The sequence below is a fragment of the Schistocerca cancellata genome, chromosome 1 (genome assembly GCF_023864275.1).
Source record: "Schistocerca cancellata isolate TAMUIC-IGC-003103 chromosome 1, iqSchCanc2.1, whole genome shotgun sequence".
NCBI lineage: Eukaryota > Metazoa > Arthropoda > Insecta > Orthoptera > Acrididae > Schistocerca > Schistocerca cancellata.
Window position 1 is genome coordinate 284,909,072 of NC_064626.1, and position 26,922 is coordinate 284,935,993.

Sequence of the window (26,922 nt, forward strand, 5' to 3'; positions counted from 1 at the left end):
TGGAGCACAAAACGCAATTCATCTGAAAAAAAAAAAAAAAAAAAAAAAAAAAAAAAAAAAAAAAAAAAAAAACCTGGCACTAAGTTTATGTCCAGTTGTGGTACTGCAGTGCAAATTCCAGCCTTCATTCCGATGAACAGCCGTCAGCATGTGTGAGACACCTGCTACAGACGTTCATATGCAGCAACATTCACTGAAAATTCATTGATAATGCAGTGTTAGCTCGCCTTAGTTCATCTGGGCAGTCAGTTGCTCAATAGTTGCACACCTCTTTGTCCACACACATCCCTGCAACCGTCATTCACCCCTGCCATTTAAGGCCCGTGGAGCACCATACTTACAGTGCCAGTATACATTAACAGCAGTTACTTGCAAACAGTTTACGAACTTAAGACGTTTCAGAAATGCTTCCATCCTCAGACAGAAAGTCAATTATTATGTCTCTTTGGACGTCAGATACATTGCTCCGTTTTCACATTATGAAAATGACTGCAGTGTTTTCCGCGTGCCTCTGACATGCTTTGTATACCCTCCTCTGCTAGTGCTGCCACCTGCCATCTGAGTGATTCTTGCACATTGATGCTAAACATAGGCAGTGGTCACGTTAATGTGACTGGATCACATATTTTTCCATGGTCATTTTGCACATTCACTTAGGGCTCTTTTCTTGATGGAATCTTCATAACGTTTGTGCAATTACATACTGATGATAAGGGCACATCAGTAACCTGGAACAAGGTGAACTGTGATTAGAAGTCATCTAAGAGCAGCTTTGTATAACAACCATTATTCTATAAATTTTAAAGCACTTGCTCAGTTCTACTAACATGGAATCATCATCTGTCATATTGTGTCCCACTATTTTCATCATGGCAAGCACTTTCAGAAGTTACTCAAATTATAAATGCATTAAGAAATAAACATTACAAATTGAACCAACGTATTAATAAAAGTAAGACAGTCATGTGTACTATTGTAAAATGCCTGTTTAGTCACTCCAATGCTAAATGCTATAACAAGCATTTCCAAAACTATTTTAGATCTAAAAACAAACCAAAATCAATTGAACAAAATGTATATGGTAAAATAAATACCCATTTTTTAGTAGCTGCAGAGACAAATTTTAAATAAATTTGTGAAAAATATGGCACTGTAACAAATATTTGGTAAAGTTGGCCAGAACAGCGTAGTTTTAAGTAAGTTTGACATCTGCTATTGATGCTGTGAGAAAGGAACAAGTTTCTGTACAATTTGGCAATGAACAGAAATTTAAAAGTTGATGAACTCATATTATGTCAACACACCACTAACTAAAACCAGAGCTCTTGAAACTTATAATCAAATTTAGATTGTCACACAGCACGAGACAGTAGTAGTACGAACACCCAAGTGGGTGATGTATTTAACTGTGCTGATGATGTGCAATAGAATACAAGTAAATCAAATAAAATTGAACCTGAAACCTACCTGTAACTGGCAAATAATATTTATGAATCTGCCAGAAGTTGGTTTTAGAAAGACATAAACTCTGTAATGTTATGTGGCCCAACCCATTAGTGAAATATTTTTATGAGAAAAGTAAACACCATCCAACAGTTTTAGTCAATATTGTAAAGGTAACTGCAATTAAATGCAGAAAATTAAATTTTCTATAAAGCTTTTGGAGATAAATAGTGAACTGAGGAAAACATGAGGAGCCTCACAAAAATCATCTTGGTACTTTGTACTCCAAGGCCAAACAGGTAAGAACCAATCAATTTTTGAATGGATTATATTATTGGGAAAGAGGAGATAATATAAAAAGTTTTTGTAAATACTAGTTGCACAATGTGACAGGCATCTTGAAGTATTGACTGAAACTGCCATTCAGAAGTGTCTGACAGAGCTTCCACTGGGCTTTAACATACCTGATCACTTAGTAAAGCAAATTTTAGATTACTTAGATAATTTGATGGAGCCATAGAATACTGCATTTACCTGTCTGTAAGACGATACTTTATTCCAAATTGATCATTGGAGGGCAGGGAGGGGGGGGGGGGGGAGGGGGGAGGGACACGCTCAGGGTTGAGATCAGCGTTTCTACATAGTTTAATAATGGAATACAAGGGTCCTCTCACACTTACAGGTGCAGCTTTGGCAACTGAGGTCACACAACCATGTAATTGTCTTTGTAACTGTACAAACAACAATAGTATACATTTCTACAGAAGAAAATTTAATACTAACAAAATAATAGCGCACAGAATACTTTAAATGAGGCACAATAAATGTAATGTGTGTATCTACAAGTGGTGAAGCTGCTACAGCTCTACTGAACTTAATTTTTATGGTTGGCTATAGTGTTAATCCAAAGTGATAGAATTTCTGCACATTCAGCTGTAGAGAGCAAAGAGGAAAATACATTGTTGTCATTCAGTTTGCCTAAACAAGCACTAGAAGGACTGTAAATTGTAGCAGTCACAGTTGATGCATATTACAGTCGTGACTGTGTTGAGACACATACATATATGGGTTCACGATTCCCGCAGACAATACGACGCTAATTTGAAGGTAATGGTGATTTATAAAGCAGAGGCCACACACGCAGTAGGTAAAGAATTTGGTGTCAGAGAAGCAATATTCGGAAGTGGTATCGGATAAATAATAAAGAATATGAGTTCTACGTGCCAATCTTCCTGGGGACCGAAGCAGCAATGTTTCAGAAGTTGGATCAGCATGTTGTTCACACAAAAGAAAGACAATCAAGGCTTCCTGGTAATTCAATATATTACCCAAATGAAGGCATGAGCAACAAATATGAATTTTCATACCACATTCGCTGTGGAAATCAAAACAAGTGCTGTGTGGTTCATGAAGATGATGAGGGTGGGGTTTATGTCACAAAGCAGAGCAACACTTGCGAAGCAATTCCTGACAGTTTTTGACAAAAACTACTTGAGTGTCAGCATTGTATAACCCATCCCAGAAAATAGCAGGACTATTTGTTAGGCCATATGGGCAATGAAAATCTGACACCAGGTTACTTTGACATGCAGTCAAATATTACTGTCACTACGAAGGGCATTAAGTGTTAACATTGGAAGTTCTGGGAATGAAACGTTCCGCATAAATGTAGTGCTGTGTGCACTAGCAAATAGAAGGAAGCTCTCTCTCCCCATGGGTGGGTATTTCCAGTAAAATGACACCAGAAGAAAAACTGTCTGCAAGACTTTAGATGTCAAAAAAGGAATGGATAAAATAACCTGATGATAGATTGGATGACAGTTGTTTGGAACAGAATACCAGGCCAAGAAAACTAGATTAAGGGGAGGTGGAATGCCCAATCCTGACAATGTTAGACTTAGTGACTTGGTTTATCTGTATTTCAGGAACCACTGTAGCGACTGACAGGAAAACTTTCACAGGACATCCAACTGTATGTTCTGAGTCTACTGACCTAAATTAATTGCATTTCAGCCACTGCTTTTAGAAATACAATTTTTTAATCACAGGATTAAAGTTTTATGTACTTTTTTGTACATTATCCTAAATAATTTCAATTATACAAAACATTATGTCCTTCTTTTAGTTCAGCAGACTCAGGATATGTATCTTATTACTCCCTGAAAATTTGAATACTCTACTCAAAGTGGTTTCTGAGATTTAAGGAAAACTGCAATGGAAAATGTAAATTTTCAGGAATGGCTTCTAAAGTTTCAAAAGACACTAACTCACTTAATATATATGCATAATTTTATTTTTGGTCACTCAGAAGCACCCTGCACCATACTGTATATCATCCTCTTGACCTTTTCTTCTTTCTGGCCTCCTTAGTGGCCAACTGTGCTGCATATTTTGCATTATCAATGCGAACCATGTCCATCTGATCAAGTTCTCTGTACAGTTTGCTCCAGGATTAATTCCCACAGGCTGTAGCACTTCCACCCAACCAATATTGCCATCATTAAAAGCAATAACAGCATCACTGACCCCCACTTTTGTGTCTTCATACCAACAAAAACATATTTGTTAAGCAAGTCCATGTAAGATTATTGAACGACTCATTGGGATTTTGAATTTGACCATGCAGGCACTTCTTCAGTAATTCAGGATTTGTCCGGTCTCTGTAAATAGGTTTTCTGACATCCATCACTGCTGCTGGGATGGAATGTTTATGGCTGTATGAACTGTTCGAGTACTGGGCATTGCGGTAATTGCACCATGAAACAGGTCCAGGGGGTCAAAGGTGGTGTGGAAGAAGGTAGCCCATACTGCCTGCTTCATTTTCAACAAATCCTCAGTATTATTTCTAATGGATATCCCATAATACTGTTATACTTCATCAATCATTTTGTCTGTCAGCCTGCCTCTTACGGTTTTACCACCAGAAAATTTCCTGTCTCTCAAACTTAGTTTCAACTTCCTCAACCTGGTGCACACCCTCTTCTGGACATGACGAATACACACATGTAATTTAACATTTATAACACAGCAATCCACAGCCTTCTATATATTAAAAAAACAGATTTTATTTTATTAGATCTTTAAGTAATGCATGAAAAAATTTTAACATTTTCAACTGGTGCATATTATATTTAAAACAATAAAATAAAATACTTCCCATGTGAGTTTGTAAGGGATTCATCATTTTATTCGAAAAATTGCAAATTTTATAATGTGATAAAAAACGAAAACGTGAAATTTTTTTCCCCATTCTAACTCCCCTTAAATGGATGTTATGTGGATATCAGTTTGTTGCATAAACAGTTATCTGAATACACTCTTAAATGATATGGTACAGACTTCCTGTCAAAGATAATATATGCAATTGGGAGTCTGTAGTTGGGAAACTGAATGTATTACTTATGAGTAAGTACCAATAAAGGTCCACGATCACTCTATCCTCTCTAAATTTTGTTGTCTTAAATGTCAACACGAGGCAGTAACTGCACTTCCTCCACAGGAAGTGTAATATTTTAAATTTAATCATTGCTGCCATTTGAATAAGTTTTTATTATTTACTTATTTCACTATCAAAATTTCAACTGTAGAGTCATTTTTAATTGCAATGTGAAAACAAAACCAATATAACACATGGATAACGAAGTGCAAGACATTAAGTGAAAACATTTGAACAACACAATTTAAAGAACATTAAGTTTTCATGTTTTCCTTGAAAACAATTTTACAGATAACAACAGAAACTTACAGTCAAATGGTAGCAATAATTTCAATTAAAAAGTAGTTATGAATGACCAACAACGACTGAAGTATTGTCACATTGAATCAATATTGTTTTATACACCCTGTTGCATAGCAAACAGAAACGAACATGAGAGAAGGATCATAGGGCCTCGTTTTCAGAGCGGCGAGTACACGCAAACGTAAGCAAACAAGCACTTACAGACAATTCGCCAGTGTTCACTACATTTGTGCCTGGGAAGAAGCTTTCACACCGGAGAGAAACAACAAACACTGATGAAACAACAAACATACTGTGTCAATTCTATAAATGCTACTGTTTTTTACTTTATTTTTGCAGTAATAATTGTCGTACACTATGACAACACTAGTTACAGCTACAACGTAAATCTTCGTTACTGAGATAGGATTATCTTGCTTGCTGTTTTTCACAAAGCAAGCAAAACTGAGAAGGGAAGTTAAGTATGTAGGCACCTGAATGTGTGCCTAAGCATGAAACATATGGAGACAGCATGCTTATAACACTGAATTGCAGCTCCAGCATTCTTCACCATTATTGCAAAATCTGACAATCAATTGATGCTGCAACACACCACTTACTCAGTTTTATGTGTTTACAACTAAATTTTTTCTCACTGTGAAAAAGCTCAGCATTAAATGGAATATGACATTATAGACAATATTTATTTCATTTACAAAGCAAATGTTGCATAGAAGAAGAAATTAGAACATGTTTCAAAACTTTTTCAGGAATAACAAGAGGCACAGTGGATAGGAAATGAACTTTCACAAAACATATTTCCTCAAGTCCGCCTACCATTTACAGCTGACAGAATGCTGTTTTCACTGATGTTCGTTCACTCAATTTTATCCACACTTAGAATACCCTTGCAGTAGACACCACGCTTCTAGAAACTGAAGACTGGAATAAAATGCAGAACACTTATCTTTAACATAATCAGGGACCTAGTATTGTAAGTATGGTCAAGCAATTACAGGTTATTCCTAAAAGACCTTATTTCCGTGTAAATGGATGTGCAGTATTTGCTATTTACGATGTTCCACATTAACTGAAAAGTATACAGAACAATCTTCTTGGTGGTGACCTCACTTTCAACAGTGCTGTTGGTTTTTTATTTTGTCTTTAAGACATCTGGATGATGTATGACACTGATAGGAATGAAAAACACAGCAACTGATAATTTACAGCCAGTTGCAACCAGGTTAGTTCCAGCAAATGAATGTGAAACTGGTGGTTCACAACCTCAGCCACTGCTGTCAAAACTTTTATAACAATTAAGAATTGCAGAATGATATAGCAGACAACACAGCTAGTTTTAAAGAATTTATAAAGAGTTCATTTTCCTCTAATCCATATAGCTGTGCATTATCAGAAAAACTAATTAACCGAAAGCTTTTATTGCAATACTCTGCGCTTATAAGCACTAACTTGTGAGAATCGTTAAACAGTGTTAGTCTTCACAGATTCCATTTATTTATTCCAAATGTAATTTTATGCAGTGTCCCTACAGTAGAAATAATCTTAGTTTGTAGAATTACAGGAACAAATATGCATTCATCGACTGGAAACCAGAGATGTGTTTTGTGTTTTGTGGTTTTAGGGCGCACAACTTCAATGGTCATTAGCGCCCTGACTACTCTAAGAATGAACCGCGAGGCACAAGTTGACAACAACAACTAAAAGGGAAAACACGATAAAAGACAGACTGACAGGCATAGGATTAAAAAACAGCATCATCAAATGTCCTTAGCGAGGTTTGTCAAATTGATAAAACGAAGAACACGAGCAGCTGCTCGTGGGTCATCCGCTAAAACGGCATCGAAAGTATTTGGCAGGTTAAGATCGAGGCGCAGTGTGTTAAGATCTGGACAGGACATTAAAATGTGTCTAACCGTCAGCAAGTGCCCACATGGACAGAACGGCGCCGGCGCCGGCGCAGCCGTCAGCAGATGGCGATGGCTGAACCGGCAGTGTCCAATTCTTAACCGGGCTAAAACGACCTCCTCCCGCCGAGAAGGGCGTGGGGAGGACGTCCAAGCCACGGGAAGAGGTTTTAAGGCCCGAAGCTTGTTGTCGGTAAGTGCAGCCCAATCGGCATGCCACAGCGATAAGATGCGCCGACAAATGACCCTGCTAAAATCGGACGAAGGGCCACAACAAGAAGCTGTCCGAGGCTGGAGGACCGCAGCCTTGGCCGCGGCATCTGCAGCTTCGTTCCCAGGGATACCGACATGGCCAGGAACCCACATAAAGCTAACCGGAGAACCGACATCCACCAGCTGCTGAAGAGAGCGTTGGATCCGGTGTACGAAAGGGTGAACCGGGTACGGATCACTGAGGCTCTGGATGGCGCTCAGGGAATCTGAGCAGATGACATAAGCAGAATGTCGATGGCGGCAGATGTAAAGGACAGCCTGGTAAAGGGCAAAGAGCTCAGCTGTGAAGACCGAACAATGGCCATGGAGCCGGTATTTGAAACTTTGTGCCCCGACAATAAAGGAACACCCGACCCCGTCATTGGTCTTAGAGCCATCTGTATAAATGAAAGTCATGTTGATGAACTTCGAACGAAGTTCCAAAAAACGGGAGTGGTAGACCGAACCGGGGGTGACCTCTTTTGGGATCGAGCTGAGGTCAAGGTGAACGTGGACCTGAGCCTGGAGCCAAGGTGGCGTGCGGCTCTCGCCCACTCGAAAGGTTGCAGGGAGTGAAAAATTAAGGTGTTGAAGGAGGCGACGAAAGCGAACGCCAGGGGGTAGCAGGGCAGAGACATACAACTCGTATTGACGGTCAAGAGAGTCGTCAAAAAAGGAACGATAAGACGGATGGTCGGGCATTGACAGTAGCCGACAGGCATACCGACAAAGCAGTATATCCCACCGGTAGGTGAGTGGCAATTCGCCAGCGTCAGCATGAAGACTCTCTACGGGACTGGTATAAAATGCTCCGATCGCAAGTCGTAAACCCCGATGTTGTATGGAGTTGAGGCGGCGTAAGATGGATGGCCGTGCAGAGGAGTATACGAAGCTCCCATAATCCAGCTTGAAGCGGACGATCGACCGATATAGACGAAGTAGGACGGTTCGATCCGCTCCCCACGACATACCACTGAGAACACGGAGGACATTTAAAGAACGGGTACAACAGGCGGCCAAATATGACACATGTGGAGGCCAGCTAAGTTTCCTGTCAAAGGTAAGGCCTAAAAATTTGGTTGTCTCCACAATTGGGAGAGCAACAGGACCGAGTCGTAAGGACGGTGGGAGAAACTCTTTGTAGCGCCAGAAGTTGATACAGACCGTCTTCTCGGCAGAAAAACAGAAGCCATTGGCGACACTCCAGGAGTAAAGACGGTCAAGAGAACGCTGAAGACAGCGCTCCAGGACACGTGTACACTGCGCGCTGCAATAGATGGTAAAATCATCCACAAAAAGGGAGCCTGATACATCAGCTGGGAGGCAATCCATTATTGGATTGATCGCGATGGCGAAGAGAGCGACGCTCAAAACTGAGCCCTGTGGCACCCCATTCTCCTGGCGAAAGGTGTCGGACAGGACAGAACCCACACGTACCCTGAACTGCCGATCCATTAAAAAGGAACGAATAAAAAGAGGGAGGCGACCGCGAAGGCCCCATGTATGCATGGTGCGGAGAATGCCCGCCCTCCAACAGGTGTCGTAAGCCTTCTCCAAATCAAAGAACACAGCCGCGGTCGGGCGCTTCAGCAAGAAGTTATTCATAATGAAGGTCGACAATGTAACCAGATGGTCAACAGCAGAGCGGCGCCTACGAAATCCACATTGTACATTGGTAAGTAGGCGTCGAGACTCGAGCAGCCAAACCAATCGAGAGTTAACCATTCGCTCCATCACTTTACAGACACAGCTGGTAAGCGAGATAGGTCGATAACTGGAAGGCAAGTGCTTGTCCTTCCCCGGCTTAGGAATCGGGACAACAATAGACTCGCGCCAGCATGCGGGAACATGTCCCTCAATCCAGATGCGATTGTATGTACGAAGAAGAAAACCTTTACCCGCAGGAGAAAGGTTCTTCAGCATCTGAATATGAATAGAATCAGGCCCTGGAGCGGAGGACCGTGATCGGCCAAGTGCGGTTTCGAGTTCCCGCATGGTGAATGGGGCATTATAACTTTCACAATTCGAGGAGCGGAAGTCAGGTGGCCTAGCCTCCTCTGCCTGTTTGCGGGGGAGGAAGGCAGGGTGGTAATGAGCGGAGCTCGAAACCTCTGCGAAAAAGCGGCCGAAGGCATTGGAGACAGCCTCAGGGGCCACAAGGACTTCATTCGCGATCTGCAAGCCAGAAACTGGGGAGTGGACCTTAGTGCCAGATAGCCGGCGCAGGCTACCCCAGACAACAGAAGAAGGAGTGAAACTGTTGAAGGTGCTTGTGAAAGCAGCCCAGCTGGCTTTCTTGCTTTCTTTAATAATACGACGTCACTGAGCACGTAATCGTTTATAATTAATACAATTCGCCACTGTAGGGTGGCGTTTAAAGGTGCGTAAAGCACGTCGACGAGCACGTAAAGCGTCTCTACATGCTGCGGTCCACCAGGGGACTGGTACGCGACATGGAGAAGAAGTAGGGTGAGGGATGGAATATTCAGCAGCAGCGAGAATGACTTCCGTGAGGTGTGCGACCTGACGATCGCAGGTTGTGAAGGTTTGATCCTGAAAGGTCGCCCTGGAAGAGAAGAGCCCCCAGTCTGCCTTGGAGATGGTCCAACTAGAGGAGCACGGAGAGGGAGTATGCTGCAAGAGATGGATAACACACGGGAAGTGGTCGCTCGAATATGTATCAGCAAGTGCATACCACTCAAACCGGCGTGCAAGTTGGGGAGTACATATAGAGAGGTCTAAATGGGAATAGGTGTGAGATGTGTCCAAAAGAAAAGTAGGGGCGCCAGTATTGAGGCAGACAAGATGGAGCTGGTTGAAAAGGTCTGCTAACAAGGAGCCCCTAGGGCAGGATGCTGGAGAGCCCCAAAGGGGATGGTGGGCATTGAAGTCTCCAGTTAACAAAAATGGTGCAGGTAGCTGAGCAATAAGTTGCATCATGTCTGCCCTAGTAACGGCAGATGACGATGGAGTGTAAACGGTACAAAAGGAAAACGTAAAAGTGGGGAGAGTAATGCGGATGGCAACTGCCTGCAGGCCGGTGTGCAACGTGATGGGATCGTAGTAAATATCATCCCGGACCAGCAACATAACCCCTCCATGAGCTGGGATACCTACCACAGGGGGTAGATCAAAACGCACAGAGGTGTAGTGTGCCAAGGCAATTTGATCGCATGGGCGTAGCTTCGTTTCCTGGAGGGCTACGACGAGCGGACGATGCAAGCGGAGCAGCAACTTCAAGTCCTCTCGGTTGGAGCGAATGCTGCGAATATTCCAGTGAATAAGTGCCATCGTAAGAAAAGGAAGATGAGAGAAGGGGTCACCTCGAAGGCCGCTTAGGGCCTGGCTTCGAGCGAGCACTGCCGCCGCTATCAGTAGGCGGACAGTCATCGTCCATTGGGTCTATAGGGTCATCGGCCATCTCGGGAGGATGGCCGGGAGGGGGAGCTTCCTCCGCCGGTGAACGGCCAGATGTACGGCTACCAGCGGTGCGGCCAGGCGAAACGGATGACGGCCTGAGGCGGCAACCGCTGGGTGGCGCAGGAGAAGAAATGCGCCGTGGCGGAGAAGGAGAACTGTGCTTCCTATGCGCCTTTTTGGAAGGACGTTTGGTGGAAGTACCAGTCGAAGGCTGGGAGGTCGAGGGACGGAGGAAGTCTGCACGGGATGGTTCCTTCTTGAAGGCCCATGCATCTGACTTCGGGGTCTTCGACTTAGCAGAAGCTGAGGAAGGGGCTGGTGTCTGTGGGGTGATGGGAGGAAGAGGAGACGTCGACCGCGCGATCTTAGCACTGGCCGAACGGACGACCGTGGTGCTAAAGGTCAGATCGCATGTCTGCTACCTCCCGGGTAGTCCGAGGAGAGGTGAGGACAGTACTGTATTTCCCCGCTGGGAGCAGCGTGGGCTTCCTACTAGCCAATAGCTTGCGAGCAGCCGAGGTGGACACTTTCTCTTTGACCCGAATTTCTTGGATACAGCGTTCTTCCTTATAGACAGGACAGTCGCGGGAGGATGCGGCATGGTCACCCTGACAGTTCACACAACGAGGAGACGGAGGTGGACAGTCACCCTCATGGGCATCCCTGCCACAAGTGACACATTTAGCCGCATTGGAACAAGACTGTCGAGTGTGATTGAAACGCTGACACTGGTAGCAGCGCGTAGGTGTCGGGACATAGGGGCGAACAGAAATAACCTCGTAGCCCGCCTTGATGCGCGATGGCAGCTTAACACTATCGAAGGTCAAGAAAAGTGTCCAGGTCGGTACAAGGTCATTGTTGACCTTTTTCATGACCCGATGGACAGTCATCACGCCCTGCTCAGCGAGGAAAGATTGAAGCTCCTCGTCAGTCAATCCGTCGAGGGAGCTAGTATAGACTACACCACGAGACGAATTCAAAGTTCGGTGGGCCTCCACCCGGACAGGGAACGTGTACAGGAGTGTGGCCCGAAGCAGTTTTTGTGCCTGAAAGGCACTCTCAGTTTCTAGTAATAAGGTGCCGTTACGCAACCTGGTACAAGATTTGACAGATCCGGCTATGGCATCTACGCCCTTCTGAATAACGAAAGGGTTGACAGAGGAAATATCCTTTCCGTCCTCAGATCGAGAAACTACGAGGAACTGTGGGGCAGGCGGTAGCACTTTTGTCACTGTTGGCTGGTCACGTTTCCGTTTTTGGGTCGAAGTCGAGAGAGATGGAGTAGAATCCATTGCGGAGGAATCCCCCATGATTGCCAGCGTCTCCGATGGCGCGCTCCTTCCTTGTGGGGACCCTCTCAGAGGGCACTCCCGCCTTAGGTGAATGTTTACACCTCAGGTCACACTTCCCGAGAAACAGACGGAGGGACCAATCGGCATGGTCAGAAGGTATCAGCTCAGGCAATCACCCCTCCCCGGGCCTGGCCTTTACCAGGGGGTACGCGCGTGCCTTACATGTCTACCCAGGGCGGGGACTTACGCGTTACCCCATCACCGGCTACGCGTGCGAACGCGTGGGTCGGCCTTCAGGCACGCACAGGGAGGAAGGAAGAAGAGGAAAAAGAAGAGAGAGAGGGAGAAAGAGGACAGACTGTCTCAAACGCCGAGGCGGAGACCAGAGAAGGCAAGGAGAAGAAGGCAATGAGAAAGCAAGGAGAAGAAGGCAATGAGAAGGCAAGGAGAAGAAGGCAATGAGAAGGCAAGGAGAAGAAGGCAATGAGAAGGCAAGGAGAAGTCAAGGGAAAGAGTAAGGAAGACAGTGAGGTGGAGAAGAGCAAAGAAAGGAACCAACAAAAGGAAGGAAGAAACGAGAAGTGAAAAACCAAAAAGACCACAATTATAGGTCGTGGAACCGTCCGTCTCCGGACGCAGGCGCTAACTACCCCCGTGAGGGGGATGGACTCCTTTTAGTCGCCTCTTACGACAGGCAGGAATACCTCTGGCCTATTCTAATCCCCGGACCCGCAGGGGGGGGAAACCAGAGAAAAATTGCACAAGCGAAACTGAAGTTGCACCTACAACTGGTTGCGGATGAATGTATTCAGTGTGTAACACACTGACTTCCGCTAATCAGCAACAAACCTAAGCTCAATGAGCACCATAGCATCACCGGTAACATGTGTTGCCCGTTTGAAAAACCATGCAGTTGCCCGTTTTGCTTTAAGGGCAGGCAATCGGAGTATTACATGATCTGGGGTAATAGGAAATTTGTTGAAAGACGTATCTCAGGAATAACGTATCATTTATATTCATGTGGAAGGAAGAAATATTTAATACTGAATATTCTGAACATGCTGTTAGTATGAAAGTCTTTCAGAGACTGGCGGCAAAAGTATTTTAGTACTCTGAGAAATGAAATGAACTGTGTACTGGGCAAAAACACTGTTGCACATTTAAGAGTTACCAATTGTATAGCAACAGATCTTAAAATTGCTGTCTGGAAGCATTTCATGATGTTTTAGCTTGAAAGAAATTGTGTCAAGAGTCCAAAATCTCATATTAAAATAACTAGAAATGCATAATTTTCTTATTTTATTAATGTAGACAGGATGAGTTACTTAAACAGACAGACATTAAGTACAGAAATGGCAAACTGTTAACATTAAAGATAGACTTAAGTCATCAGTTTTATTTCATTTCATTTGTGTTGAATCAAGTTTAATTCTATGAACATATAGCATTGTGTGCAGCACAAGCCTTATTTAATGGGCTTTTTACAACACACACATCAAAAAAGTTCCGCATCACCTCAGTTCCGGAACCTGTACATAAAATTTTACCCAGTAGCACATCCTCTTGCATTGAAGCATGCTTGTATTTGTTGTGGTGTACTACCCACAAGTTCATCAAGGCACTGTTGGTCCACATTGTCCCACTCCTCAACAGCGATTCGGCATAGACCCCTAAGAGGGTTGGTGGGTCACATCGTCCACAAGTAGCTTTATGCAACCTATCCCAGGCATGTCGATAGGGTTCATGTCCGGAGAACATGCTGGCCGCTCTAGTAAAGCGATGTTGCTATCCTGAAAGGAGTCATTCACAAGATGTACACGATGGGGGCACGAATTGTCATCCATGAAGACGAGTGCCTCGCCAATTTGCTGCCAATATAATTGCACTATCGGCTGGAGGATGGCATTCAAGCATCGTACAGCCGTTATGGCACCTTCCATGACCACATGTGGCGTATGTCGGTCCCACATAATGCCACCCCAAAACAGCAGGGAACTTCCACCTTGCTGCCCTCACTGGACAGTGTGTCTAAGGCGTTCGGCCTGACCAGGTTGCCTCCAAACACATCTCCGACAATTGTCTGATTGAAGGCATATGCGACACTCATCAGTGAAGACAATGTGATGCCAATCCTGAGCTGTCCATTCGGTATGCTGGGCCCATCTGTACCACGCTGCATGGTGTCATGGTTGCAAGATGGACCTTGTCATGGACGTCGGGAGTGAAGTCTCTCATCTTGCAGCCTATTATGCACAGTTTGAATCTTAAAACGACGTCCTGTGGCTACAGAAGAAGCATTATTCAACATGGTCGCATTGCAGTCAGTCTGAGCCATAATCTATAGGTAGTGGTCATCCACAGCAGTAGTAGCCCTTGGGCAGCCTAAGCGAGGCATGTCATTAACAGTTCCTGTCTCTCTGTATCTCCTCCATGTGCGAACAACATCACTTTGGTTCATTCTGAGACACCTGGACACTTCCCTTGTTGAGAGCCCTTCGTGGCACAAACTAATAATGCGGACACGATCGAACTGTGGTACTGACCATCCAGGCATGGTTGAACTACAGACAACATGTGCCTTGTACATCCTGGCGGAATCACTAGAACTGATCGACCGTCGGACCCCCTCCGCCTAATAGGCACTGCTCATGCATGGTTGTTTACATCTTTGGGCGGGTTTAGTGACATTTCTGAACAGTCAAAGGGACTGTGTCTGTGATATAGTATCCACAGTCAACATCTATCTTCAGGAGTTTGGGAACTGGGGTGATGCAAAACTTTTTTTGATATTTGTACACCGCCAGTGCTCCACATAATACTGTGTCCCACAGTTTTCATCACAGTCGTATATAATTACCTTGTGCCTTTTACAGAAAAGAACTTACTTCTTTTAATCACACATTCATCACAATGGTATTTTGCTCCAACAGATCAGATAATGCGTGAATTTAGTCATTATGTCCATTTGTCCACAGGTTTTTCTCTGTAAAGAAACAAACTTTGAAAACCATTGAAAATAAACAGTAATGATCATTATGTAAAACTGTTTTCTCAGAATATAATATTTCTATCATTTTTTTCTGATTGTGTCCCACAGTTTTCATCATAGTCTCTATGGAAATGTCTTATGCCTGTAAAACAAAAATTAACTTACTTGTTCAGTTGAACAATAACTATAATTTTTCCATAGTTCTGTCTTGCGGTAAGTACAATGACTTGCACATTCGCATATAGTTGTCAGGGCCATGTGTATCTGTTTCGGGCAACAACAAGAAATATGTTTTAAAAAATGGAAAATCAATACTATTACTTTTTAATTAAAATTATTCATTCAGAAAATAATATTTCTATCATTCTTTTCAGATTGTGTCCCACAGTTTTCATCAGGTTATACACAAATACATGGTGCTTATTTAAGGCAGAAGAAAACTTACTTATTACCGCAAGTCATTTTGCCTCTAATCCATAAGATGCACAACAATTTGAATTCACAATCATCATGGCCATCCATCCATTGGTTTTGCCCTGCAAACAACACAAAACCAAGGAAAAATCAATATTTATATTCATTAAAGTAAGCTTGTTAACTAGGTATAAGGTATAGGGGAAAATACGCTTTTCATCTCACCTTTAGTGAACTTTGCCGCCCCCCCCCCCCCCCTAAAAAATTTCCACTGGTCACCCAGAACATAAAATGGAAAAGTCTCAGCTCAACTTATAATACTAAGGGGAGTTAGAATGGAAAAAACTTTTTTTCACATTTTCGGATTTTGATCTCATAATAAGATTTGCAATTTTCCGAATAAACCAATAAATCACTTATAAACTCACATGGGAATTATTTTATTTTATTGTTTTAAATATAATATACACCGGTTGAAAACGTTAAAATTTTTACGTGCATTACTTCAAGATCTAATAAAATCTATTTTTATATGTATATAGAAGGCTGTGGATTGCTGTGTTATAAATGTTAAATTATGTGATTGTATTGGTCATGTACAGAAGAGGAAGAGGACGGACACCAGGTTGTGTAAGCTGAAATGAAGTTTGAGAGACAGGAAACTTTCTGATAGTAAAACCATAAGAGGCAGGCTGACAGACAAAATGATTGACGAACTACAGTAGTATTCTGGGATGGCCATTAGAAATAACACTGAGGATTTGTTGAAAATGAAGCAGGCAATATGGGCTACCTTCTTCCACAGACTGTCAACTGATGAAAAACCAGTACACCACCTTTGTCCTCCTGGACCTGTTTCATGGTGCAGTTACCGCAATGCCCAGTACTCAAACAGTTCATACAGCCACAAACATTCCAGCCCAGCAGTCGTCATGGATATCATAAAACCTATTTACAGAGACCTGGCAAATCCTGAATTACTGAGGAAGTGTCTGCATGGTCAGACTAAAAATCCCAATAATTCAATAATCTTACATGGACTTGCTTACACAAATATGTTTTTGTTGGTATGAAGACACTAAAGTGGGGGTCAGTAATGCTGTTATTGCTTTTAATGATGGCAATATTGGTTGGGTGGAAGTGCTACAGCCTGTGGGAATTAATCCTGGAGCAAACTGTACAGAGAACTTTTAACAGATGGACATGGTTCACATTGATAAAGCAGAATATGCAGCACAGTTGGCCACTAAGGAGTCCAGAAAGAAGAAAAGGTCAAGAGGATGATATACAGTATGGTGCAGGGTGCTTCTGAGTGACCAAAAATAAAATTATGCATATATATTAAGTGAGTTAGTGTCTTTTGAAACTTTAGAAGCCATTCCTGAAAATTTACATTTTCCATTGCATTTTTCCTTAAATCTCAGAAACCACTTTGAGTAGAGTATTCAAATTTTCAGGGAGTAATAACATACATATTCTGAGTCTATTGAACTAAAAGAAGTCACTTCGGCAACTTGTGCATCAATGGGATGAAATAATGATGATTAGGACAACACAACACCCAATTCCTGAGTGGAGAAAATCTCCGACACAGCCGGGAATCGAATCCGAGCCCGTAGGATTGAGTCTGTTGCACTGACCACTCAGCTATCGTGGGCAGACAGTATTGAACGCTTACTCAGCTGAAGAAAAATTACCGGAAGCAACTGAATTCTTAAAATATCAATGAGTAGGCATAGAGAGCGATTTGAAGTTTAACAATAACATAAAACTAATTATTAAGTGAGGCAAATGCCCTATTCATTGGAAGACTTCTCAGGAAGTGTACTCCAACCACAAAGGAAATACGTTACACAACACTTGTTTGCCAACATTTGCACCTCGCTCATCAGTTCAAGATCCATAAACAATAGGATTGATAGAGAAGATCCGAAGGAGAGCAGCAGGTTTTGATATATGTTCATTTAGTGAGTGCAAAAACATCACAGAAACTCTCATTCACACTAGTGATGGATACTACAAGAGAGGAATTCTGCACCACAAAGTGATTTTTACTGTTAGAATTCTGGAAGTGTACATTCCTAAATGAGTCAAACTATTGCTTCCCAGTAATTTTCTCTTAAGAACAGACTGTGAATGTAATAACAGATTGGTTCAAGCTCACACTGCTTACCAGGAATTGTTTCTCCTGTGAACCATTTGTGACTATCATGAAAGGTAAGAAGTGACAGTTATTCAAAAAGTACCCTCTGCCACACACCACACAGTGACTCGCAGAGTATAGATGTAGATGGTAAGCAATGGCAGGAAATTTATGGTAAATGAACAACAATTCATGGTTTTTGGTACTAAGTAAGCAGATAGTTTTACATTAATTAAAACAAATTTTATTTTTAGAGCTGAAGCCTATACCAAGCACTGAGTTGGAGCCACGAACTATGGCCATTGAGTTTAGGCTTGTTCTGCGTACCTACATCACACATCTAAGGCAGCCAATGAGTTGTCAGTAGTGTTTTGAGTGCTCTGCTGTGAATCTCGGACAATATAAGCAAAAACTTGATTTTAGCAACTTATTTACTGAATTTTTATTCCATTTGTTGAAAGTTGCATCACTGATGGCGGTGATCAATGAAAGGTTCTATACCGACGACGTGTAGGATACAGGCTTTCTTCAAGCACAAATCACGTGTATGCATCTACCACAACTGTCACTTGGAACCAGCAAAAATGCAATCCTCATCCAAGCCTCAACCTGTGCAAACTGCCTGAATCTGACTACAGCAGTACATCAAAGGGAGCAGAGGCGATGCAGTAAAATAGGAAAACTACTTTTCCCTATCCAGAGAAAACAGGTCTCGAAATGAGTCACAGTGCTGAAGGCATCTTTACTGAAACAATATCTATATTAAGATAGGTGTAGTAAGAATATAACTGATCTAGAGACACAGTAAAAGCATCTACAGCACAAACTTTTCAATGAACAGTATTCCTTAAGTTATCCAGACAAGAAGTACTGAATGTGTTCATTTATTTGTAATCAATATTTATGTGAAAATGTGGTTCACCAACTCCAAACCCACTTCAGCTCTGAACCAAGACTTATAATTCTGAAAAATAATTGTTAAATACAGGTAAACTGATGACACTGAAGACAAGTCATTGTCGAAGTCAAAACAAGTTTCAGGCTGAAATAGAAAATAACAATGACTGATGCTAGGTAAGTGAAAGGAACACAATGCTAAACAAGTAGATATGTTTTTTGGACAAAGTGGTTTATTCTTCTCAAAATTTAAGTTTGGGAGAAATTTAAAAAGGTACAGGACTTTCAATAGTAGTCCAGAGTGGTGCGAGAACATAAATTGAAAGCTAAAACAGTGAATGAAATGGCTAAAATGGAGGTAAAATTAATCCAAGACTTCAAATGTTGAGAGAAGGTAGATGAATAACCAGGGCTGCTCCTCTTACAAGTTGTGTTTGAATGGATACTCTCCTGCTAAACAAATGCCATTATTGCAAAAGCTATTACCAACCTCAGCTCAAAAATTTAAATAATATTAATGTAATGAATGTTAGTATTAACATGTATCTATACACTTATTTTTACACCTACCTTTGTCTATTTTCCTCTTATTGCTTCTCTTTTGGTTTCAATTTTGTTGTATTTACTTATGAAAACATCCCCACTTAAACTGTTTTTTAAGGTAAAAAATACAGTGTGTATAACATGCAATGCCTTATAGTGTACTCAATACATACTTCCTGAATTCTTTTCACAGGACTAAATGCATGAAACATGAACAAACTGCAGAATAGGGCCGTACGTGTAACATTTAGAAGTACTTAGGTTCTTCATAAGAAACTGTTTAAAAAACTGGGTATCTTTATCTTACAACACCAACTGTGTACATCTACTGATCTATTTTGTGCACTACGGAACAAATTAGTATGTCATATATACAGAGCAGGATGGCCCCCCCGTACGCCAACCCATTTATGGGTCGCTTAGAGGAAGCCTTCTTGGTTACCCAGGCCTGCCAACCCAAAGTTTGGTAAAGATTTATTGATGACATCTTCATGATCTGGACTCACAGTGAAGAAGAACTCCATAATTTCCTCTCCAACCTCAACTCCTTTGGTTCCATCAGATTCACCTGGTCCTACTCCAAATCCCATGCCACTTTCCTTGACAACGACCTCCATCTGTCCAATGGCCAGCTTCACACATCCGTCCACATCAAACCCACCAACAAGCAACAGTACCTCCATTATGACAGCTGCCACCCATTCCACATCAAACGGTCCCTTCCCTACAGCCTAAGTCTTCGTGGCAAACGAATCTGCTCCAGTCCGGAATCCCTGAACCATTACACCAACAACCTGAAAACAGCTTTCGCATCCCGCAACTACCCTCCCGACCTGGTACAGAAGCAAATTACCAGAGCCACTTCCTCATCCCCTCAAACCCAGAACCTCCCACAGAAGAACCCTAAAAGTGCCCCACTTGTGACAGGATACTTTCCGGGACTGGATCAGACTCTGGATGTGGCTCTCCAGCAGGGTTACGACTTCCTCAAATCCTGCCCTGAAATGAGATCCATCCTTCATGAAATCCTCCCCACTCCACCAAGTGTGTCTTTCTGCCGTCCACCTAACCTTCGTAACCTCTTGGTTCATCCCTATGAAATCCCCAAACCACCTTCCCTACCCTCTGGCTCCTACCCTTGTAACCGCGCCCGGTGTAAAACCTGTCCCATGCACCATCCCACCACCACCATACTCAGGTCCTGTAACCCGGAAGGTGTACACAATCAAAGGCAGAGCCACATGTGAAAGCACCCAAGTGACTTACTAACTGACTTGCCTACACTGTGAAGCTTTCTATGTGGGAATAACCAGCAACAAACTGTCCATTCGCATGAATGGACACAGGCAGACAGTGTTTGTTGGTAATGAGGATCGCCCTGTGGCTAAACATGCCTTGGTGCACGGCCAGCACATCTTGGCACAGTGTTACACCGTCCGGGTTATCTGGATACTTCCCACTTACACCAACCTGTCAGAACTCTGGAGATGGGAACCTGCCCTTCAGTATATCCTCTCTTCGCGTTACCCACCAGGCCTCAACCTCCGCTAATTTCAAGTTGCCGCCGCTCATACCTCACCTGTCATTCAACAACATCTTTGCCTCTGTACTTCCGCCTCGACTGACATCTCTGCCCAAACTCTTTGCCTTTACAAATGTCTGCTTGTATCTATATGTGCGGATGGATGGATGTGTGTGTGTGTGTGTGTGCGCGCGCGCGCGCGCGCGCGCGCGCGCGCGCGCGCGCGCGCGAGTGTATGCCTGTCCCTTTTTCCCAAGGTAAGTCTTTCCGCTCCCAAGATTGGAATGACTCCTTACCCTCTCCCTTAAAACCCACATCCTTTCGTCTTTCCCTCTCCTTCCCTCTTACCTGATGATGCAACCGTTGGTTGCGAAAGCTTGAATTTTGTGTGTATGTTTGTGTTTGTTTGTGTGTCTATCAACATGCCAACGCTTTCGTTTGGTAAGTTACATCACCTTTGTTTTTAGATATAATTTTCCCATGTGGAATGCTTCCCTCTATTGTATAGATATATATATAGTTATGTATTTAAAAAGAAAGATGATGAGACTTACCAAACAAAAGCGCTGGCAGGTCAATAGACACACAAACACAAACATACACACAAAATTCTAGCTTTCGCAACCAACGGTTGCCTGGTCAGGAAAGAGGGAAGGAGAGGGAAAGACAAAAGGATATGGGTTTTAAGGGAGAGGGTAAGGAGTCATTCCAATCACAGGAGCGGAAAGACTTACCTTAGGGGGAAAAAAGGACAGGTATACACTCGCACACACACACATATCCATCCACATATACACAGACACAAGCAGACATTTGTAAAGGCAAAGAGTTTGGGCAGAGATGTCAGTTGGGGCGTTAGTACAGAGGCAAAGATGATGTTGAAAGACAGGTGAGGTATGAGCGGCGGCAAATTGAAATTAGAAATTAGCGGAGATTGAGGCCTGGCGGATAGCGAGAAGAGAGGATATGCTGAAGGGGAAGTTCCCATCTCCGGAGTTCTGACAGGTTGGTGTTAATGGGAAGTATCCAGATAACCCGGATGGTGTAACACTGTGCCAAGATGTGCTGGCCGTGCACCAAGGCATGTTTAGCCACAGGGTGATCCTCATTACCAACAAACACTGTCTGCCTGTGTCCATTCATGCGAATGGACAGTTTGTTGCTGGTCATTCCCACATAGAACACTTCACAGTGTAGGCAGGTCAGTTGGTAAATCACGTGGGTGCTTTCACACGTGGCTCTGCCTTCGATCGTGTACACCTTCCGGGTTACAGGACTGGAATAGGTTGTGGTGGGAGGGTGTATGGGACAGGTTTTACACCGGGGGCGGTTACAGGGGTAGGAGCCAGAGGGTAGGGAAGGTGGTTTGGGGATTTCATAGGGATGAACTAAGAGGTTACGAAGGTTAGGTGGACAGCGGAAAGACACTCTTGGTGGAGTGGGGAGGATTTCATGAAGGATGGATCTCATTTCAGGGCAGGATTTGAGGATAGGGCTCTCCAGCAGGGATACAACTTCCTCAAATCCTGCCCTGAAATGAGATCCATCCTTCATGAAATCCTCCCCACTCCACCAAGAGTGTCTTTCCGCCGTCCACCTAACCTTCGTAACCTCTTAGTTCATCCCTATGAAATCCCCAAACCACCTTCCCTACCCTCTGGCTCCTACCCCTGTAACCGCCCCCGGTGTAAAACCTGTCCCATGCACCCTCCCACCACAACCTATTCCAGTCCTGTAACCCGGAAGGTGTACATGATCGAAGGCAGAGCCACGTGTGAAAGCACCCACGTGATTTACCAACTGACCTGCATACACTGTGAAGCGTTCTATGTGGGAATGACCAGCAACAAACTGTCCATTCGCATGAATGGACACAGGCAGACAGTGTTTGTTGGTAATGAGGATCACCCTGTGGCTAAACATGCCTTGGTGCACGGCCAGCACATCTTGGCACAGTGTTACACCGTCCGGGTTATCTGGATACTTCCCACTAACACCAACCTGTCAGAACTCTGGAGATGGGAACATGCCCTTCAGCATATCCTCTCTTCTCGCTATCCGCCAGGCCTCAATCTCCGCTAATTTCTAATTTCAATTTGCCACCGCTCATACCTCACCTGTCTTTCAACATCATCTTTGCCTCTGTACTTCCGCCCCGACTGACATCTCTGCCCAAACTCTTTGCCTTTACAAATGTCTGCTTGTGTCTGTGTATATGCGGATGGATATGTGTGTGTGTGAGTGTATACCTGTCCTTTTTTCCCCCTAAGGTAAGTGTTTCCGCTCCTGGGATTGGAATGACTCCTTACCTTCTCCCTTAAAACCCATATCCTTTTGTCTTTCCCTCTCCTTCCCTCTTTCCTGACGAGGCAACCGTTGGTTGCGAAAGCTAGAATTTTGTGTGTATGTTTGTGTTTGTTTGTGTGTCTATCGACCTGCCAGCGCTTTTGTTTGGTAAGTCTCATCATCTTTCTTTTTAAATATATTTTTCCCACGTGGAATGTTTCCCTCTAATATATATATAGTTACCCACATATTGACAGAACAGTAGCCAGTTTGGACTTTGAAAAAATTTAAAATATCAAATAGCATTTTGTATTGTATATATGTCACGTCTCTAGTCAGATCATCTTGTGATCAGGACACAACATTTCAGCAGTCCACCTGGCTGCCATCTTCAGGTGAGTAGGTTGTCGCACTATCTCACCAGAACTAAAATCAAAAACAACATTGCAGCTCCTTTATACACCGACCGTGGGTCCACTATGCATGCACGAACATAACGCTCTCTAGCAACAGGTACAACAGTGGTCAAAGCTCACGGAAACAAATCGATATAAAACACTATTGACATGTTTCTTAATGTCAAACAGAACAGGGTCCCACCCCTTACTTAAAGGATATCCCTTATGTCTGTTTATATTATTGTCACATAGCCAGATCTCAATGGCTTCTTTCACTACACAGTCCCAATACCGAGACACAAGGACAACCACTTGTGTCTCAGCGTACAACATTTTATGTCCTTCAGTAAGACGATGTTCCGCCACTGCAGATTTTTCTGTCTGAAATAAACTTATGTGGCGATGACGCTCCATGCAACAATCCTCGTTTCCACGAGCTCTCACCACTGGTCCGCTGTTGTGCCTGTCACTAGAGGGCAGTTATGTCTGCACACGTGTGAAAGACCCACAATTTGTTTTAAAGGAGCCGCCACCGTGTCTGATTTCAGTTCCGGCGGGATAGTGCTACAACCTACTCACTTGAAGATGGAGGCCAGGTGGACAGCCAAAATAGTGTGTCCAGATTACGAGATGTTACAGCTGGAGACCCGATATGAATACAAACAATAATTACACTGGGAAAGTTTATGGAGCCACAGAATTTTCCATTATCACCTAAAACTGTGTAGCAGAATGCCTCAAAGACAAAATAGGTAACTAAAATATATATTCTTAGAAAGGCAGTTAAAAATATTGCATAATATAAAATTAGAGATTAGTTACAGAATTCTCAGTAGAGATCAATTCAGGACAAAAAATATTATGGCAGAATACTTATAACACTACAGTACGCACAAAATCTGTAGTACGTAGTACTAATATCTTATATCCCTGAGTTCAGTAACTCATGCATCATATGGGTGCTAAGTCTCAACAGAGCAGAGTCAAGCAGAGATGTAATAAAACCGTGGGATCACAGTTGTGGTCTACATCTACATTGATACTCTGCAAATCACATTTAAGTGCCTGGCACATCTGCAGTTGTGTGTGGTGTGTGCAGTGGGTAAGTGTTAAGAGCTGCCATCAAAAATGTTTAAATATTTTTCATTTATGAAGCTAACTTGTTCCATGTATGAATGAACGAGCAAACAAGTATTTTACATTAGGTATAAATCTAATGTGGTAGAGCGTTTGTCAGTACACTGGTATCAGATTTGGGAGGATGGATGTCTATGTTTTGGCCATCCTAATACAGGATTTCCTAATTCACTTTAGTGCCAGAATGTATCATGACCCTACATGAAAACTGCTAAATTTAAAATATTTAATAGAAAAGTGATGAAAATAAAGTTTCAATATGCTGAAATTTCCTGCAATATGAGTAACGTTCATCAGGTTCTAGGAAGAATTTCTTGTTTCATGACAGAAAAGCAGACTTTTCCTAGAAATACCAATCTTACAAAACCTGTCCCTCTCAAGGCATAGATTGACGATTTCATAAAGCTGGGGTGAAACTGTCAAAGTTTTCTACACAACTGGAAAGTTTTTGTGGTTCCACAATAAACATTTCAACAATGATTTCTTGTGACCACCCTATTATTCACTCAGCTAAGAAATATTACTGTCATTATTTCCCAGTTGTGTATGTAAGCTTTTCATCATAGTCTACACAAAATTTTGTGCTACCCGTTACACACTGAAGAAAACTTACTTGTTTAACTATGTAAATGTCATAGCCATTCTTCCTCTGATTTTGCCCTCCAAGCACCAAGATGCTTTACATGTCTGAATAGTTATCATGGCCATTCATCTTCTGGGTTTACCCTGCAATGAATAAGTTGCTTACAAACCATTGGCAATTAATATAAATACTCGTTAATTCATGTTTCTCACTCAGAAAACATTATTTCTATCATTCTTTTCAGATTGTGTCCCACAATTTTCATCATAGTGTATATAAAAATGAATGGTGTCTGAAATAAAGGTAAAAATGAAACTTACTTGATTGATTAAACAGGGCATCCCAGGTGGAAGATCCGATACTCAAGTATTCCATTGATAAACCCTGTCCTTCAGGTAACCCTGCACCCAGAAATCACACAGGTTCAAATCTGGTGATCTTGACAGTCATTAAGTTTGGAATGATTACCCAATGATTTGATTTTCTCCAAATATGGAGTGACCGAGAGACCTTGCAAGCAATGCGAGGTGGAACTCCATCATGTATCCAACCAGTCTAGTCCACAGCACCTCTCTTCCACAGAGCAGGGATCACATGTTGGCGAAGCATATCACAGTAATGTGTGCTGTTCACGCTGCTTGGTGCTTGGGGTCAAGTTCTTCAAAGAACTGTTGTGTGAAGCCACAGCACACAGTGACACATGCACTATGGAGGTAAATTTCATGAATGTTCGTTGGCAGCGACGATCCCCAAACGTGATAACTATGATTGTTCCGAGAGCATAAAGTGCGCATCACTCCACAAAACATTCCATTGTCCTCTTCAATCCCTGCAAGAAACATAAAAGCAACTTTTACTCTAATGTCAGTGTCATGTAGCAGAAGTTGGTGGGTAATGTGAAATTCGTTTTGTATAGATACCACTTCACAATTGTTCAAAGTAGTTTCTGAATGGTGGCACATGGAATGTTCAGCTGTCTTGACACATCTCATGCACTGATTTAAGATCGCACACTTCAGGTCCAGCATTCTCAGCCATGACAACATTAACTTCTTCAACCATTTGTGGCACAACTGACCATCTGCCTCCCCCAGGAGCAATTCCCAAATCGCCAGTTAATTCAAATTTCCAAATCCTGTTCTTAAATCCTTTGGCAGAAAGAGGATCTCTCCATACTCACAGAGTAAGGGACCGAGCACTGAACTCCAATAGAAACTGTAGCTTGTGCGTAATTAGAGAATGATCCTAAGAAAGGATTGTGGTTGAATCTACAAGAAATTGTATGACTGTGTAAAAAGGGGTAATTTTTTAAACTGCCACACACCTTACATGTCAGTGTGTTTAGCAGTAAATAAATCTGTTTAAACAAGATTAATAAGTTTCCAATTCAGTAGACCACTCCTGCCAAAATCAACAATTTGCCAGTAGCTTCCAGCAACGAAGGATTGTTTTCTCCCTCTTATCTCCACTATAAGGGTTGATTAGGGTAATAACACCACTACAAACATACACTGTCATTAATGCTGTGATCATGCCATGAAGGCCACAGCAACTATTGGTGAATTGGACCTGTGTTGGGATGCAATATTCTAGTGTTTCAACCCTACATCATTGTACAAATACTGGCCCTAACAGCAAGTCATGACACTAAAACAATTAACACCATAACTCCTGCAGTGCACAACCTTAATGTCATTTACATAAAGTTGGTACCCAAACAACAAATCTTTTTCCATCTATAATGGGTCAAGTAGTGAAAATTTTGATTATAACCACCCTGGGCATTAAATGCGTTTTATCTCTGAAACCATCCAGAATGAAGCATATGTCCATACGAAGTTTCCTTTTTATTTTGTGCTTCAAACGAATATGCCTGTAATATCCATGAATATTTACCATTCCTCCTGGGACATTGTGTATTCACTGCCATGCTGAGAGATTGTGCTGCACAAGCCACCTG

At 42.7% G+C, this 26,922-nt stretch overlaps 1 long non-coding RNA gene across 2 annotated transcripts; it reads right to left on the bottom strand.

Annotated features, from left to right (window-relative positions):
* Positions 1-68: 68 nt before the first annotated feature.
* Positions 69-26,922, bottom strand: LOC126171335 (uncharacterized). 2 transcript variants are annotated; one of them, XR_007535471.1, is made up of 7 exons: positions 26,859-26,922; positions 25,283-25,791; positions 24,993-25,105; positions 15,485-15,575; positions 15,205-15,303; positions 14,936-15,033; positions 69-728 (listed from the first exon to the last, which is right to left on the bottom strand). It is a non-coding gene; the product is annotated as an uncharacterized LOC126171335 (long non-coding RNA). The 2 variants fall into 2 exon arrangements; XR_007535472.1 differs by having other exon boundaries at positions 14,908-15,033.